The sequence below is a fragment of the Sus scrofa genome, chromosome 6 (genome assembly GCF_054392235.1).
Source record: "Sus scrofa isolate SSC_HxYL_T2T_F1_AM1 chromosome 6, Sscrofa_HxYL_maternal_Yorkshire_Landrace_v2.0, whole genome shotgun sequence".
Taxonomy (NCBI): domain Eukaryota; kingdom Metazoa; phylum Chordata; class Mammalia; order Artiodactyla; family Suidae; genus Sus; species Sus scrofa.
In genome coordinates this window covers 106,844,935-106,861,872 of record NC_139388.1, presented here as the reverse complement: position 1 = coordinate 106,861,872, position 16,938 = coordinate 106,844,935, and the positions used below count along the sequence as shown (strand labels likewise).

General features: G+C 41.0%; 1 protein-coding gene and 1 pseudogene across 26 annotated transcripts in view; one reads left to right on the top strand and one right to left on the bottom strand.

Annotated features, from left to right (window-relative positions):
• The window catches only part of DLGAP1 (DLG associated protein 1), a 1,399,633-nt gene that overhangs the window by 824,759 nt on the left and 557,936 nt on the right, over positions 1-16,938 (bottom strand). The window lies entirely within an intron of this gene.
• On the top strand, positions 1,793-11,191 carry LOC146402736 (transmembrane protein 183 pseudogene; annotated as a pseudogene).

Genomic DNA, 16,938 nt, shown 5'->3' with positions numbered 1-16,938 from the left:
CTGCAACTACATCTCAGTTCAAATTTTCCTCCTGCCTCACCTGCTTCTCTCATTCCTTTATAGATGCTGTAACTTTCTTCATGAAGTTCCCACTGTGGCACAACAGGATTGGTGGTTTCTCTACAGCACCAAGACACACGTTCAATCCCTGACCCAGCACAGTGGGTTAAAGGATCTGGTATTTCTGCAACTGTGGCTCAGATCTGATCCCTGACCCAGGATTCCATTTGCCATGGGGCAGTCAAAAGATAAAAATTAGAAAAAAAGAAAACTTTTTTCACACAAATCTCTGAATCTCAGAGTGTTCTGTGGTGAACTCAAACTAAGAAGGTTGGTACCAGAAATAGGGCAACAATACCTGCCACACAGCTAACACCTGCCACTACCAGTAGAAAAGTGACAACCCCTGAGATGGGATAATGATGCAAATATTAAACCTTTCACTGGTGGAGGGAATACAGTGGAGAGTACAGTGTCGTGGCTGTTTGAAAGGTTTGGGCGAAGTAGTCAGTATAAGGGCGATGGGATCAGCTGACACTTGCTGAGGTTACACTAGAGACAGGAAATGAAAACCAATATACAGAGCAGAGTGAAGGGCAGGGGACTCTTTCATCTCCATAGACGCATAATAAACTGCCCAAAACTCAGTGGCTTAACAGAATGGTCATTTTATTATTATCTCTCATGACCTGTAGGTTGACAGAGATCCACTGGGCAGCCTTCCCTCGCCATGTGATGTCACTTGGAGTCATCTGGGGGCCCATGAAATGTGGTTCCCTCCTATAGTTGGCACTGGATTCTGGCTCTTGCCTAAGATGTCAGCTTAGGACTTCAACTGAAGCACCTCAATTGTCCTTCATGGGACCTCTTCATATGGCTTGGGCTCCTCTCAGCATGATGGCTGGGTTCCAAGAGGAGAAAGAGAGAGCTTCCAGTCCATTAATGAGCTCAGAAGCCCAGGAACATAATGACCACTTCTGCCACATTCTATAGGTCATAGCTAGTCCCAAGTTCAGCCCAGATACAAGGAGAGCAGTAATAAGCACCATTTCTTGATGGGTGTTACACTTACATGGGAAAAACTGGCAAGGGTAGGGGGATGTCCTCAGCTTGCAAGGCTAACTACACAGCCTCCGTGGTAACATATAAAGAGACTCACAGTTCCTGCCATTAAAGAGAAAAAGAAGCCGATTATGAGGCTCTGGGCTTAAATACAAGGGGAAACTTGACTTCACAGCCAGCTCCAGCAAGTCTGCTGTGCCAAGGTCAGGTCCTTGTCGAGAAGGAGAGGGATCCTGAGATTTGAGATGATAAGAACATCTCAGTCAATGCATCTGAACATATTTTATCGGGAGATTACCCCAAACCTCCCTGGCCTAACCAAGTGGCTCACTCCACTCTTCTAGGGCTGACATCAATCCCTGGATAAAGATGTTGCTGAGGTCTATGCCTTACAAGACAACTATCGCCATTACAATATAGTCCACTCCCCTTTTGAGCTGCCAGAAAAATTACTACGTCAAGTCACAACATACCCTGGCTGGGCAAGCACTGGGTCTGATGGGGTTGCAGAAGATACTGCAGATACTGAAGGGTCTGTGGGCCCAAACCAACAGGCATGGCCAGAGCCAAGAGAATGGGTCTGGGTTGGATGATGAGGGTTCTAAACCCAGTGGGGAGAAACATGCAGTTTAACAAAGGACAGTTTACTGATTCAAAAATAATTATCCACCATATAGGATGTTAACTCCTTAAAAATAAACCTAGAAGTCAGTGCAAGTATAATGCTAAGATGGTCCTTCAAAATTTAGAGGAAGCAATGGTCCACATCATGGCAGACAACAGGAAAAAGGGATCGAGAGGTATAGACAAGTGGGCATAGAAGAGGATATACCAATGTCAGAAAAGCCTATTAGGTGACTATGTCCTGTGGGAGGTCCTGGAGGACACAGTTTAACAAAGTCATAAGAAACATACCCATTAGATAGGTACATGCAATGTCGATGTGCTTCGTGGTGCTGTCCTCCTAAGCCAGGGCTGGTCGGAGGAGATGCTATTACAGAGCAATGCTCCTGACAGCAAAGGTGAGCACAATTATCATCAAGAATGGCAGCCGGGATGGCAGCCAGGAATTGTTGACTCGTTCAGGGTAATGGATATGCTTAATAAAACTCAGCATCCTTTGTAGAAAGATAGATGGGCAGCCAGCAAGAGTATTGTTCAAATTATATGATCAAAACAAATCAAAGGTGGATGACCATGAGGTTGAGAAGGGTTGCCTAAATAAAAATTCATCATCCTTTGCCTAATGTCTGGACCTAAGACAGTTTCAGACACCAAGCCCATTAACTAAAGGAAACACTGGGTTCCCAAGAAGAAGGATCCAAAAGCCCATGGCAAGTATGTGTATTAATGTTATGTTAATGTAAAGTTGATGTTAACACAGTCCCTCTGCAAAGAGGTCTACAGCCATTTACTCAGGTACCCACCAGTTAGGCAAAGGGGAAGACTCAGAATGTCAAACACTACTGGATACAGTAAGCAAAATTCCAGGCAGTAGCATCTGAGCTGCCTGGTTAGTCAGAAGCCTGCAAGGAGAATGACTGGAAGACTGGGGGAAATGAGGTCTGGAAAGAGGGTCTTGGGAGTTCCCGTCGTGGCGCAGTGGTTAACGAATCCGACTAGGAACCATGAGGTGGCGGGTTCGGTCCCTGCCCTTGCTCAGTGGGTTAACGATCCGGCGTTGCCGTGAGCTGTGGTGTAGGTTGCAGACGCGGCTCGGATCCCGCGTTGCTGTGGCTCTGGCGTAGGCCAGTGGCTACAGCTCCGATTCAACCCCTAGCCTGGGAACCTCCATATGCCGCGGGAGCGGCCCAAGAAATAGCAACAACAACAAAAGACAAAAGACAAAAGACAAAAAAAAAAAAAAAAAAGAAAGAGGGTCTTGGAAGGACCATGGGAGTGAGTTTGAAGAACTAGTTATTCTATGTTAGATCCTTCAAGAGAGCAGCCACCACAGAAGAGGCAGACATAATGGGCAATCATGATTTGGTCAGTTGACATCAACCAACACCCTCATGACCATTCCACATCCTCCTGATCTGCCCCAGCCCCAGACACTTGTAAAACTTGCCAGCAACAGAAGCTCACACTGATACCCTAATACGGCGCTATGTCTCTGGGAGAAGCATCAGACACCTGTTCAGCTGAAATACACTGGAAACCTTGGGAAAGGCAGTGATTCATCTCAAATGGAATCAATACCTACTCCAAGTATGAATTTACTTTCATTCCCCAAAGGATCTCAGGCAACACCACTGTGCATGGGCTTACAAACTATTTAATGCACCAGCATAGGATGCTGTGGATCAGCAGTGGACCAGAGGACTACCTACATCGAATGATGGATGGAAGTAGATATATGACCATGAGGACCCCACCAGTCCCATCATCACCACACCACCCAAAGGCTGCAAGCCTGCAAAGGATGGAACGGCCTTTTGAAATTGTAAATGAAGTCTCCTCTTAGGTGTGGTAATATGCCAGAATGGGGCACCATGTCTCTAGGATGCAGTCTATACCCTAAATCATGATGATTCTTTAGGAACCAAGGGGTAGATGTAAGAGTGACTCACTTACCATTTCTCCCAATGACCCATTTAGGAAAGGTGTGCTTCCTGCACTCAAAACTCTTGTACTAAGTAAGGGTCTGATTCCAAGAGAGGAAACACTTCCAAAGGAGACACATCAAGGAGAAAATGAAACTTGAATCTCTAGCTGCCACCCAGTCACTCTGAGCATCATGTATCAAAAGACTAGCAGAGTTGAAAATGAGTCACAATTTGGGCAGGAAGGGAGAAGCTAAGTTGACGTTTCCCGTTGGGGCACTGAAAAACATGTTCGGCACTCAGATAGTTTGCAGGGGTATTTTTTAGATTCTCCAGACCAGCTGTGATGGTAAATGGACGGGCAGCAGCCTCAGAAGGGCATAGTGTTCAGGAACTCCGACCCTTTAGAGATGAGGATCTGGATCGCTGTACTCGTTTATCTGTCTAGACAAGCAATGGTGCTGAGAGTGAGGGGCTTTAGAATTGGTAGGGGAGGAAGGGGATGACTGGTTGTGGCCCACAGACCAGATGCTGAAGCAAGGGCTCTACTTTACCCCACTAGCCCTCCTCTTGTAAGTCTTCTTAGGCAAAGAGATCAATCAAAATCCTAGAGGAGCTTTTTATGTTTTACGTTTGTAACTGCTTAGTTTTTTTCATCTCTGGATTTTCCATCTACTCTTTTTTTTTAAATTGTAGTTGACCTGCAATGTTTCAGGTGTAGAGCAAAACGATTCATATATTTGTTTGCAGAATCTTTCCCATTATAGGTTATTACAAGATATCGAATATAGTTCTCTGTGCTATTCAGTAGGTCTTTGTTGTTTATTTTTTTATATGGTAGTGTATGTCTGTTAATCCCAAATTCCTAATTTATCTCCCCCCTTTCCCTTGGAGAAGCTTTTTCCCATGAGGTTAAACAAATCGAATAGATCTCAATGGTCCAGTGGGTGGACTCCAGAGACACTAAGTCAGTCAATTAGTTTCCCCTTCAAGACTGAGATGATGAAGGTAGGGGTTCAAGGGCCCAGCCCCCTTGCGCATCTGGGCCACCCAGCCCTAGAGTTCCATGTGCCTCAGGTCTCTGGTGTAAATGCATCTCAATTCAACTTCCTCCTGCTGAAATCTCCTTCCCCACGCCCTCCAGGTCACACTGCCCAGGGGACTTCCCAGTGCACATCCCGCATGTCAGTCTGCGACTCAGAGTCAGTTTCTAAGGAAGCTAATCCAAGTTAGAATTCGAATACAAAAGAACACACACACAGAGTATTTATACAAAATCTCAAGCACAGGCAGAAATCAAATAGAATGTTAGGTAACAGGGCAGTGGTTTCCCTGGAAGGGTGGTACTGACTCAAAGAGGGAATAAGGGGCTCCTGCAGAGTGAAAATGTTCTGTTTCTTACCTGGGGGGCTACTGACATGGATGTGATCCTGAAAATTCATCAAGCTGGAAATGGTGTTTATTGCATTTCTACTTATATGTTCTGTACCTCAAAAATATGTTTTTTAGAAACCTACATTTTACAATCCTTCTTGATGATTCCAAAAGGATTTCTCTTCTGAGGTACCCCAAGATCATCAATATGAGTATGAATTATCAACCTTCATCCTTAAGCTCTGAATCTGACAATCTGCATTCAGCATCAGACTTAGATATTTACTAATCATGGGAAGCTGGTCAGATTTTCAACCTCATTTCTTCGATCTCTAATATGAATGAAAACATTACCAAATGGAATTTCTGTGTTTACTAAATAAGATAATCCATGTAAAGAACATAGGACAATGCTAAGACAGAGTACAGAAAATATTCAATAACACATTTACTATGGTCCTTTTTAATGAAGAGATTAAAGTAAATTTAAACTAATTTCTAGGACAGTTCCTGGAAACTGCTTTTCAAAATAACGATGAGATAGTTTGTTTTGTTTTACTCATAAAAAGTAAATAAAGTTACTTGATTTTTTTCTTTTTGGAGTACAGGGAAGAGTTATGTTTACATGATGCTTAGCATATAATCAATGTTATTTCAACAAATGTTTATTCTGTTATAAGAATCATAGTAAGTAACACAGGAGTCCCTGTCATGGCTCAGCAGAAACGAATCTGACTGGCATCCTTGAAGATGCAGGTTCGATCCCTGGCCTACTCAGTGGGTTAAGGATCCGGCATTGCCATGAGCTGTGGTGTAGGTCTCAGATACAGCTCAAATCCAGCATTGCTGAGTCTGAGGTGTAGGCCGGCAGCTACAGCTCCACTTCAACCCCTAGGCTGGGAACCTCCATATGCCTCAGGTGCAGCCCTAAAAATAATAATAATGATGATAATATGTAACATGGAAACTATGGTCTCTCCCAGCAAAGTGATGGTCCCTGGCATCTTCTATTGTCAAATGAACATGGGCTACAAAATATAATAGTCTCATATATGAATTCTGACTTTGCCAAGGACAAGCTGGTTCTCTTCGGAATCTATAGTTTGTCATCTCTAAAGAAATGATGATGCTCACTCTATAGGATTATCTGTGATACTATATAAAACACCACTGAACACCAGGTCAGTGGAAATACATATTCCCCACTCCTCTACCTGCTTATGGCCAAGGTCATGTTTTCATAATGGCTGCTAATATTAGAGGAACAATCTTTGGTCAAGGAATAATTTTCAAAGAGGTTTTTAAATCAAGTACCCTGTCTCACACTCCTTGAAAAACCTTAATAATTTAAATAATTTTTCATCAGAAAACATGTATACAATGAATTGAGTTACAGATCTGTCCAATCCTTAGGTCATAATGCTGCATACTGAACTGCCTTTTAACAAAGAATTAAGAACTCAAGTTTCTAAGCACAAACAGTAATATTTCTACTATAAATGTGGCTTACCTTTTCTCTAATGTTGCTTGCCGGAATGTAAATGACACACATAGATTTGGCACTTCGGCTGATACAGACTCAGATATAAGCTCTGTCACTTACTAACTTAGGATTTGGGGCTAAGTTTCTTACATGCATGAACCTCAGTTTTTCCATCTGTAAAATGGGTGCATCACCTGCCTCAGAGGGTAATTGTGAAGAATAGAAACAATGTCAGGAAAGAGCCTAACACACTGGAATACAGTGGAGTTCAATGAAGCAGACTATTTACACCATGAATATTTGCATTATGAATGGTATTGGTGAGTGCCTAAGCATTGATTTAGTTTTAGTTTTTACAGAACTGGCCAGATCTCTTTCCTTCTCTCCCTCTCTTTTAATCACTTTGAGGTTTCAAGGTAAAATATAAACCGGCAACTCTATTCATTACATTTATGCTGCTGGTCAATAAACACATTCCAGTATTTCAATTGTGGCACTAGTATCTTGGCAAGCACTCGGGCTAGGGTATATTTTATGCTTCAGGACCTAAATGTGTAGTGACATATTAATACATCATGAAATTCAACAAAGATGTAGTGGACTTAAAGAAAGATCAAAGCATATGTTCACAATATATCACATAATACTGTCTGTCCTCTCATTTTTTATTATTGGTGTCCTGGCAATTACGTCCTTCACAGATAACTTCTAATAATTCCAAATTCCAAAGATGAGATACCAAGGCTAGACCCCTAACAGGATGCTAATTTGAGTTATGCTACATGAGAAGGGTATATCAAAATATGTGCATTTTATGAATGACCTAGTCCAGATTTAGAATTCCTTTCACTCATAAACAATGACATGTTGATAGCAATGATTTTCTAGCTTAAGTATGAATTTTACCATAACATGTTTGTAGAACAGACAGTGTGAACTTTTAAAGAGTATTAAACACGTTTGGTTAATATCTGAAACAGTAAGAAATCTATGAATTGCCTATATACATATAAACATATAAATTCTAAATATCCAAAGATAATGGTCATGAATTAACTTTCTATAAGATCCAACAATCCTCTAAACATTATTTACAGCTAATGCAGGTAAGAGATGCATTACCCACAGTTACCGGTTTGGGGAAGCCCAAAATGAAGCTATACTTAAGAGGTGCCAATCCTGAAGTGCACTTTGATGTGTCTGATTTCCAATCCACCTGAAATAGGACAGCATGAGAAAAAGAACACAGGCTTAGTGTCAGGGTGACCTGGGTTCAAACACGACTGCAGTCCTTTACGAGATCCACATTTTTTTTTCAATGGCTGCATCCATGCCATATGGAAGTTCCCAGATTAGGGATCATATCAGAGCTGCAGGCCTACACCACAGCCACAGCAACACTGGATCCGAGCCCTATCTGCAACTTTCACTGCAGCTCACCGCAACACCAGATCCTTAACCCACTGAGCGAGGCCAGGGATCGAACCCACATCCTCATGGACACTATGTTGGGTTCTTAACCTGATGAACCATAGCAGGTTCTTAGATTCACGTTTGCCTTTAGATATTTCTCTTTCCTAAGATCTCAGGAGTGCAGTATATTATAAGAAAACTGGGCTTTCTAGCACACTGGGACTTGATATATACTCATTACCGTGGGGGTGAGAAGTCGGGGGATGGTTTCATTTACTCCCATTGTGGGAGGTCAATCTCGTCTTGTTCAGAGAGTCTGCAAAGTCAAAACTATTTTCGCAGTAATACCAAAACATCATTTCTACTTTTCATTCTCATTCTCTCATGATTTTACAGTGGAGTTTTCCAGAGGTCATATGATGTCATACAGCAACCCGCTGAATGCAGAAAGAAGCTATGAGACTTCAACTGAACCATCTCTTAAACCAGACAGCAAATAGATCTGGAATATTACAAAACAATCAACAAAAGATGGATCATGATATATAGTTTGTCCTAAAAAAGGTTTAATTTCCCTCCCAAAGTTATATTAATGTATGAGTTTATTATTCTTATTTTAAAATGAACTAGTAAATTATTTTAAAAGATGAAAATTGACAGAACACTGTAAACTAGCTATAATGGAAAAAATAAAAATCATTTAAAAATAAAAAATACAAATAAAATAGATGTTTTAATTTCTAATGAAGTAAATATCTATCGCTATCTAGCCTACACGAACGCAAGATCTTTAGGGTTTTCAATACATTTATGTAAAAGGAGCCCTGAAGCTAAAAGGTTTGGTAAATGCTCCCTTTGTGTAATAATTTAGTAAGAAAATAAGAGCTCTTATTTCACTTCTGCTTGGGGATATGTACTAGAAAAAGATGGTTCCCACCCTTCCAACGAAAATCTGGACACACTGCAAATTCACAAGCTGTTTTGTACCCACAGGAGAGCTGAGGTTGTGAGGCAGACAATGGGGTCCACAGCTAAGGAGAGACAGCTGCCTGCAGGCAAGGGAATGTGAGCAGTGCTTACTGTGAGAGAGACAACCAGATGCCTGGGAGAAGACCTCAGCTATAGGGAGGAGGCTCAGGGTCAAGGGGCATGAGATGGAGAAGCAATCACAGAAATCAGAGGAGTCCAATCATCTGCAGGGTTGGTTTCCCCACAAATCCCACCAAGTGCTCATGGAAAAGCATAGAAAATGTTTCAGTAACACATCCCTTGTGAGGCACACCTGAGGAAAGAGAATCAGCAACTATGGAGGGGCAAAGATTCCATCTGGAAACTTCCTTCCCCTCCAGCTCTCCTACAAATGAAAGCATTCATCCTCTAAGAGATGAGAAACTAACCCCACCAGCCTCGGATATAAGAGGAAACCCACTGCAGCCATGAAAACAGAAGTGGAACTAAACAACCAACAACCATCCCCCTGCCCCCCACCCCCACCCCAGGGGACGGGAAAGGGGTGGAACCAAGGAGGCCACACCCCAAATAGTCAGGGACACAGTCTCCATTCAACAGTGAGGCCGAATGCTAACACAGCTCAAGTAACAACAGAAAGGGTTCTGTGGTGGCTCCTTCTGTTGTTAAGAACCTGACATAGTGTCCATGAGGATGTGAGTTCCATCCCTGGTCTCACTCCATGGGTTAAGGATCTGGCACTGCCACAAGCTATGGTGTAGGTCAGATGCAGCTCAGATCCAATGTTGCTGTGGCTGTGGCCTAGGCCTGCAGCTGCAGCTGCAGCTGCAGCTTCAATTTGACCCCTAGCCTGGGAACTTCCATACAGAAGAGATGTGGTTCATATGTGAAGGTGCAAGTACTTTCACCAACATATTTTTTTAATTTCGGAAAAGAAACCTGGATCTAGTCTAAAATACCCAAAAATGGGGGCTTAAATGGGATTTAAATTTTATATATTATATATTATAAATTATATATATATACACAGACATATATACATATATGTATACATAATACATATATAATATGAATGCATATAATACATATATATTAAAGTCCTATAATGACAGGCATAGCCATCAAAATTGGTAATATAATTCTAAAGGGGAGCAGGATGGCGGCGGAGCCAGGCAGAGTTGGCCCTTGGCTCCAGGATCCTGCTGCCTGGCAAGAAACACAGCCAGGGTTCCTGGTCCACTAGCCTGGCCTCACCCTGACACAGTCACCAGGCCCAAGAGAAGGAAGCAACTCAAGTTCCAGACCTAAGACGCCTGGCTCTGGGCAAGTGACCACAGCAGATTATGCCAACTCAGATCCAGCCGCCATGAGGTCTGAAAGGGTCAAGAAAGCTGTCGCCAAGTCTGCTCCACAGGAAGTAAAGTCTCTGTGGCTTGGAAGCCTCCCAGGTTCCTGCAGTAGAAGCTCTTTCTGGGGCTGGTGAGCCTTGTGACATCATTGACAGCAGCAATGAGATGGATGCCCAGGAGGAAAGCATGCATGAGAAAACTGTCTCCAGAAAAAAGAAAAGAAAGGGGCACAAAGATGACTGGGACAGAGCTGGGGGAGAAGAGTATCCCATGGATATTTGGCTACTGCTGGCTTCCGATATCTTCCCAAGGACCTTGTGAATTGTTCCCTGATTTGTAAGGATGCCTGGACTTTCACTGGCACTGCTGCCTTTTGGACCAGGTTGTACCGCAGGCACTACATGCCAGATGCCTCTCTGCCTTGGTGCCCCCAACCAGAGTCAATGGAGAAGCTGCACCGTCTCTGAGCACTTGTGATCCGATCCATGTATGAGCCATTTGCTACATTCAAATCTCCAGAATCTAGCCATTCCAGAAAGCACTCCCAGCACTTTCAAGAATGCCAAATCCTTACTTTTCTGGTACGAAAAGAGTGTAGAAACCAGACAGGAACCAATGCGGGAGTTCAAATTCAAAAAAACAGTCCCCTTCAATTAAAGAGCAAGTATATATGGGAGGATTGCAGCCTCCTATCCAGTATGAAAATGTCCACGCCAACCCAGACCAGGACTGCTGCCCACTGTAGGTCACCACTCTCAAGTTCAACTCTATTCCAATTGTTATGGGAATGATAGTTACCCTGTTTGTTATCAGTGTGAGCCTGGACATGTGGCATCATCGAATGAGCCGGGTGTTCCCAAGATTCTCCTGACCATGGTAGTCAGAAACTGCGCGATGAACAGGTTATTCAAGACATCCTGGACCTGGGACACAGTGTTGGACTTTGCGACCAGTGGCATCCTCAGAATCTGTTCTCTCTGAAAGCAGAGCTATAGCTTCCTGTCACTGAGGGCAGCCCCGAGCTAGGCCAGTCTGTTTGTGATCAGATTCCAGCTTGAAAAGGGGCGCTGGATTGTCTATCTGCTCAGTAATGCACATGCACTTCAGGTTCCTGGGGCTCCTGCTAGGGGAAGGAGAGGGGATAACTCAGGAGGAAGACCAGCTATAAATGAGGAACATATTTTAATGTAAAAGTTTGCATTTGAAAGGAAAAACCTAACCCTGTTTTCTGTGTTAAATCCCATTTGGTGCTACTGAGTTTGTTGTTCTTCTTTTATTCCAGTAAAAAATGGATGATCTGGCTCTAGGGAAAAATTAAACTCTTAAATCTCCAAAGAAGGAAAATTCAGCATTCCCTTATGGGTCAGAGAAACCTCAGAGGCCTAAAATTGTGGCTGCGTTACTTCCAATTTGGCTGTCCCTCAAATTCAAGTGAATGATTTCCTCTTCTCCCTTTACCCTTCTCCAGAAATAAAGCAGGTGGCAGGGTTTTCACAATACATGAGATTGACTTGTGCATGTTTCTTTAAATATAATTTTTTTTTTTGTATGGCCATATCCGCGGCATATGGAAGTTCCCAGGCTAGGAGTTGAATCGGAGCTGCAGCTGCTGGCCTACACCACAGCCACAGCAACACAGGATCCAAGCTGCATCTGACCTACATTGCAGCTCATGGCAACACCAGATCCTTAACCCACTGAGCAAGACCAGGGATTGAACTGGCATACTCATGGATACTAGTTGGGTTCATTACTGCTGAGCCACAACAGGAACTCCTAAAAATAATTTTTGAACATTTGTCCTATAAATATTCTTTTGCCAGTTTAAAAAAAAAAAAAAAAAAAAAAAAACTGGTGGAGTTTTCGTCATGGCTCAGTGGTTAACGAATATGACTAGGAACCATGGGGTTGCGGGTTCAATCACTGGCCTTGCTCAGTGCGTTAAGGATCTGGCATTGCCGTGAGCTGTGGTGTGGGTTGCAGACGAGGCTCGGGTCCCGAGTTGCTGTGGCTCTGGCGTAGGCTGGTGGCTACAGCTCCCATTCGACCCCTAGCCTGGGAACCTCCATATGCCATGGGAGTGGCCCAAGAAATGGCAAAAAATAAAAAATAAAAAAAAAAACTGGTAATATAATTCCAAAGGATTCACAGTATGATTAACTAAAAAGTTATAACATACATTGCATGATATTTTAGTAAATGAAAAGATACATCTAAAATAATCATAATGAGTTCATCACAGAAATAATATTAATAGGATCACTTGGATTTTATCAATTCATTTAATTTATGATTTTGAATTTTTATTCAGTGAGCTTACTTATATTTTAAAATAACTGAAAAGTGAATTAATGTGTCAGATGCATACTAACTTTTCTTCAAAATATAACCCTCCCGAAAACTTAAGACATTTCAGCGTAATTTGACCATGAAAAATCTTTTGATAGATAAAAAAGAGAAATATATACAAGTGAATTTGAGGGAAAAACCAAATACCTGTTTTCTAAGTATTACAAAGTCCAAAATGTGGAAAAAATTTGAGCCATTTAAGTAAAAATATTAATATCAGCATTATCTTTCTGTATAATAAGTGAGAATAAAACTTTTATTCCTAAGAGTAATAAACATTCACTAGTTAAGAAAAAGCTAGCCCACAGCAGTAAATATACTCTACCAGCCATTTTAAAAAGCCAATTGGGTGTATGTGTGCTTGTTAAATGACTGTGAATGAATTATACCTACAAACTTACATTATACACATAAATTATAAAATTTAATTGTTTCTGGAAGGAGCTCTAGTCTTATTAAACATCACAATTAGTGATGTTATTGCCCACAAAATACATTTTTCAAGATTTACTGTAATTGATATCTAATTCATAAAAGAAGGATCGTTGAAATACTATTAGGACAGAGCACAGCTCAAACCTAAAAACTCTCACAAAATTGCTCTTTTGCTATAATTAAATGTGACCCACCAATTCTTCCAAAGCCAATAGATATTCACTTCTTCTGATGTTTGCTTCCTCATCTGGAAAATGGATTAATCAAAAAATGTCTTCCTAGAGCTTTTATGGAGAACTTTATGTAGCTCTTCATAAAATGAATAATGAAAACTGTGCCGTGTTCACTGGCAGAACATCTGCATTAATAATAAGGTGAGAAGTAGTTCACAATTCATTTAACTATGACAATGATTAGGCTGCTACTTTTTTTCTTCTAGATTCACTATGACTATCTGTTTGCCTCCCAAGTGCAAGGCCTGTCACAGAAGCTAGGGGAATGGTTCTCCTAGATCATTTTTGAAGGCTGGAACACACAGCCTTGTGCCACAAAATGTAGTGAATGATTTGACTTTGTTCACATCACAAATAATCTAAGGGAAAATTTTTCCAAAGGCATATTTTTATCAACAGAATTTGCTAGAAAACAGGGTCAACATGCTCATTTACTCCTCTGTGTCTTGGTGAGAACTCGGCAATTCCTGAATGAGCCTCTTCTAACCCAGAAGCTAATCATGGAAAAGCTGCTTCAATTCTGTCAGTTCGGAGGATGCTTGAAAGCTGCCTCCTCCAGGGCAGCATCTATAGATGTCCTGGGAAGGTGGCAGCGTACAGGAACCCTGAGGGCAGGAGGCAATAGGGAAGTGGGAGATGGTCAGAAAAGATCTTGTCTGTTCTCTGTGTCCTTGAGTCTGTTTCCGTTTTGTAGACAGGTTCCTTTGTGCCATATTGGATAAGCAATGAAGTTCTACTGTATAGCACAGGCAACTCTATCCTGTCTCTTGGATAGAGAGAAACAGAATGTGTATACACTATATATGGGTCACTATTCTGTAGAGCAGAAATGGACTCAACACTGTAATTCAACTACACATTAATAAAAAATAAATTTTTTAAAAAAGAAAGAAAAGATCTTGTCACTGCCTGCAGAAGCAGAGGGCAGAGAATTTGAAGCCACGTGAATATTCACTGGGCACTTGGTAAAGGTTGACAGTGCATCCTTAAAAGGATGCATAAGAGACCCTGTAGATGGGGAGAGAACCTAGGCAAACTCGTCCCCCTTTCTAATTTTACATGACTCCAGATAAACAGCTTAGTTGATAGCAGGCTGGGCCCCCCCATCTCAGAACCCAGGTTCCTCATTCCAGGCTAGAGAAAGCATAAAAGGTTAACAAACATTTGCTCGCATTCATCTCTTCTGTTTCTGTGGGTTACACCATCTTCCCAGTTTTAGCATCATCAACATTTTTTAATATACATTTAAATTCATGTATGCATGATATAAAGATAATACAAGGTGACAGCAGTCACTGGGCTAGAGGGACCTTTAAAAATTTCAAGCATAAAATTAGTCATTTATACTGCATTCTCATAAAATTAGTTTTTTCTTTAAAATCATCTGGGAATGTCTTCAAACTGTGACCAAATACTGAGCATACTGTTCTCCGTGGGTATCTGATTTAATTCATGGCATATCTGAAAGTGCAGAGTTATTCATCACAAATTGGAAAAAAGAAAAAGAAGCAGGAGTTTTGCTTAAACATTTATCCCTTAGATGGATTTTATCTTTTTCTCCTTTTTGGAAGGAAGTGAAAATACAAGAGATGGTGAAGTAAACTAAATTTGCCCCCTTATTCTTCATTTACTCCTTCCAAAACCAATTTATTGGTAGACTTCCCTACCATCATGAATCTGCCATTGACCACCATTGTTTATTCTCCTGGATAAAAACTTCTTTGAAATCTAAAATATCATTATGTCCCTCTACCCCCCTACTCCAACACATAGGTATGAATTCTTATACTATTTTCTGCCCATTCTCTCTGACCAAGGAACATATTTATTTATGTAAAAGACCTGTACAGGGGGGAAAGACAAATTAAGAGTTTGGGATTAAAATATACACACCAGGAGTTCCCGTCATGGCTCAGTGGTTAACAAATCTGACTAGGAACCATGAGGTTGCAGGTTCGATCCCTGGCCTTGCTCAGTGGGGTAAGGATCTGGCATTGCTGTGAGCTGTGGTGCAGGTTACAGACACGGCTCGGATCTAGAGTTGCTGTGGCTCTGGTGTAGGCCAGCAGCTATAACTCCCATTAGACTCCTAGCCTGGGAACCTCCATATGCCACGGGAGTGCCCTTAGAAAAGGCAAAAAGACAAAAAAAAAAAAATACATACTACTATTTATAAAAGAGATAATCAAAAAGGATGTACTGAATGGTACAGGAAAATATACTCAACATCTTATAATAACCTACAATAGAAAATTTTTAAAATAATATATATATAAACATGTACACATATGCCTATATGTAAACCAAACCACTTTTCTGCACACTTAAAATATAACATTGTAAATAAACAATATTTTAATTAAAAAGATAAAAATAAAAATTTAAATAATTTTTAAAAATCTGTCTTAAGGGGAAAGGGAGGGAGGGATAAATTAGGGATATGGGATTCACAGATACACACCACCATACATAAAACAGCTCAACAACAAGGATTTACAGTATAGCACAGGGAACTATAGTCAATATTTTGCTACAACCTAGAATGGAAAAGGATCTAAAAAAGAATATGTATATATATAGAGAGATATTGATATATCTATATAGGCAGAAATACATATACATATATGTAAACTGAATCTCTTTGCTGTATACCTGAACGAATACAAAATTATAAATCAACTGCAGTTTAACAAAAAATTTAAATTAAGAGAACTATCTTGGAGTTCCCATCATGACGCAGTGGAAACGAATCCAACTAGGAACCATGAGGTTGTGGGTTCAATCCCTGGCCTCGCTCGTGGGTTAGGGATCTGGTGTTGCTGTGAGCTGTGGTGCAGGTCGCAGACACGGCTCAGATCTGGCATTGCCGTGGCTGTGGTGTAGGCCAGAGGCTGTAGCTTTGATTAGACCCCTAGCTTGGGAACCTCCATATGCCGCGGGTGCAGCCCTAAAAAGACAAGAGACAAAAAAGAAAAGAAAAGAAAAGAAAAGAAAAAGGAAAAGAGAGAGAGAGAACTATCTTGTTTAGAAAAGATTTAAAGACGATGAAATATGTATCATACTGATAATGAAGTAAAAGACCAGAGATGAAGAATATTGTGACAGGACTAGGCTCCTCATGTTTGCATCCTCCCTACGGGTCCCACAAGCTACTTCCTATGTGACCATGGGCAATTCCATGCCTCAGTTTCCATATCTATAAAATGGGGGGTAATACCCCCCGTTTTATTACCTTTATGACATATTTTAACAAGTAAATGACAATACCATCACATGCATAGCAAACTATCATCAGCAAAAAGATCTCAGTAAATTTTCTAGGTATTATTAAATTGCTAATTTTTCCTCTTACATGCACATTATCTCCTCAATTAGATCTGAAATCATGCAAAACCAATAAAATGCAATTGGGTACTTTCAAGAATACAGATTAACAGTAATCAGAAGGAAAATACATTGTAGTGCAAGAGGGAATTTATTAGGCTAAATGAGAAGTACATGATATGTATTTGGTTAAGAAGTTCATTTGTTGAGATGATTATGACATGATTGATGATTATTATAGATTACAGAACTATTATTACAGATTTTGAGTTAGTGGAAACAGAATGCATTAATGCAGTGGATTGGGGAAAGTCTGGTTTGTTTGGTGCTGTATATGAACAGATGCAGGAAAACTAGGAAGGGGAAGTTTCAGAGTTTTTATCTTGTAAACATCAGAACAA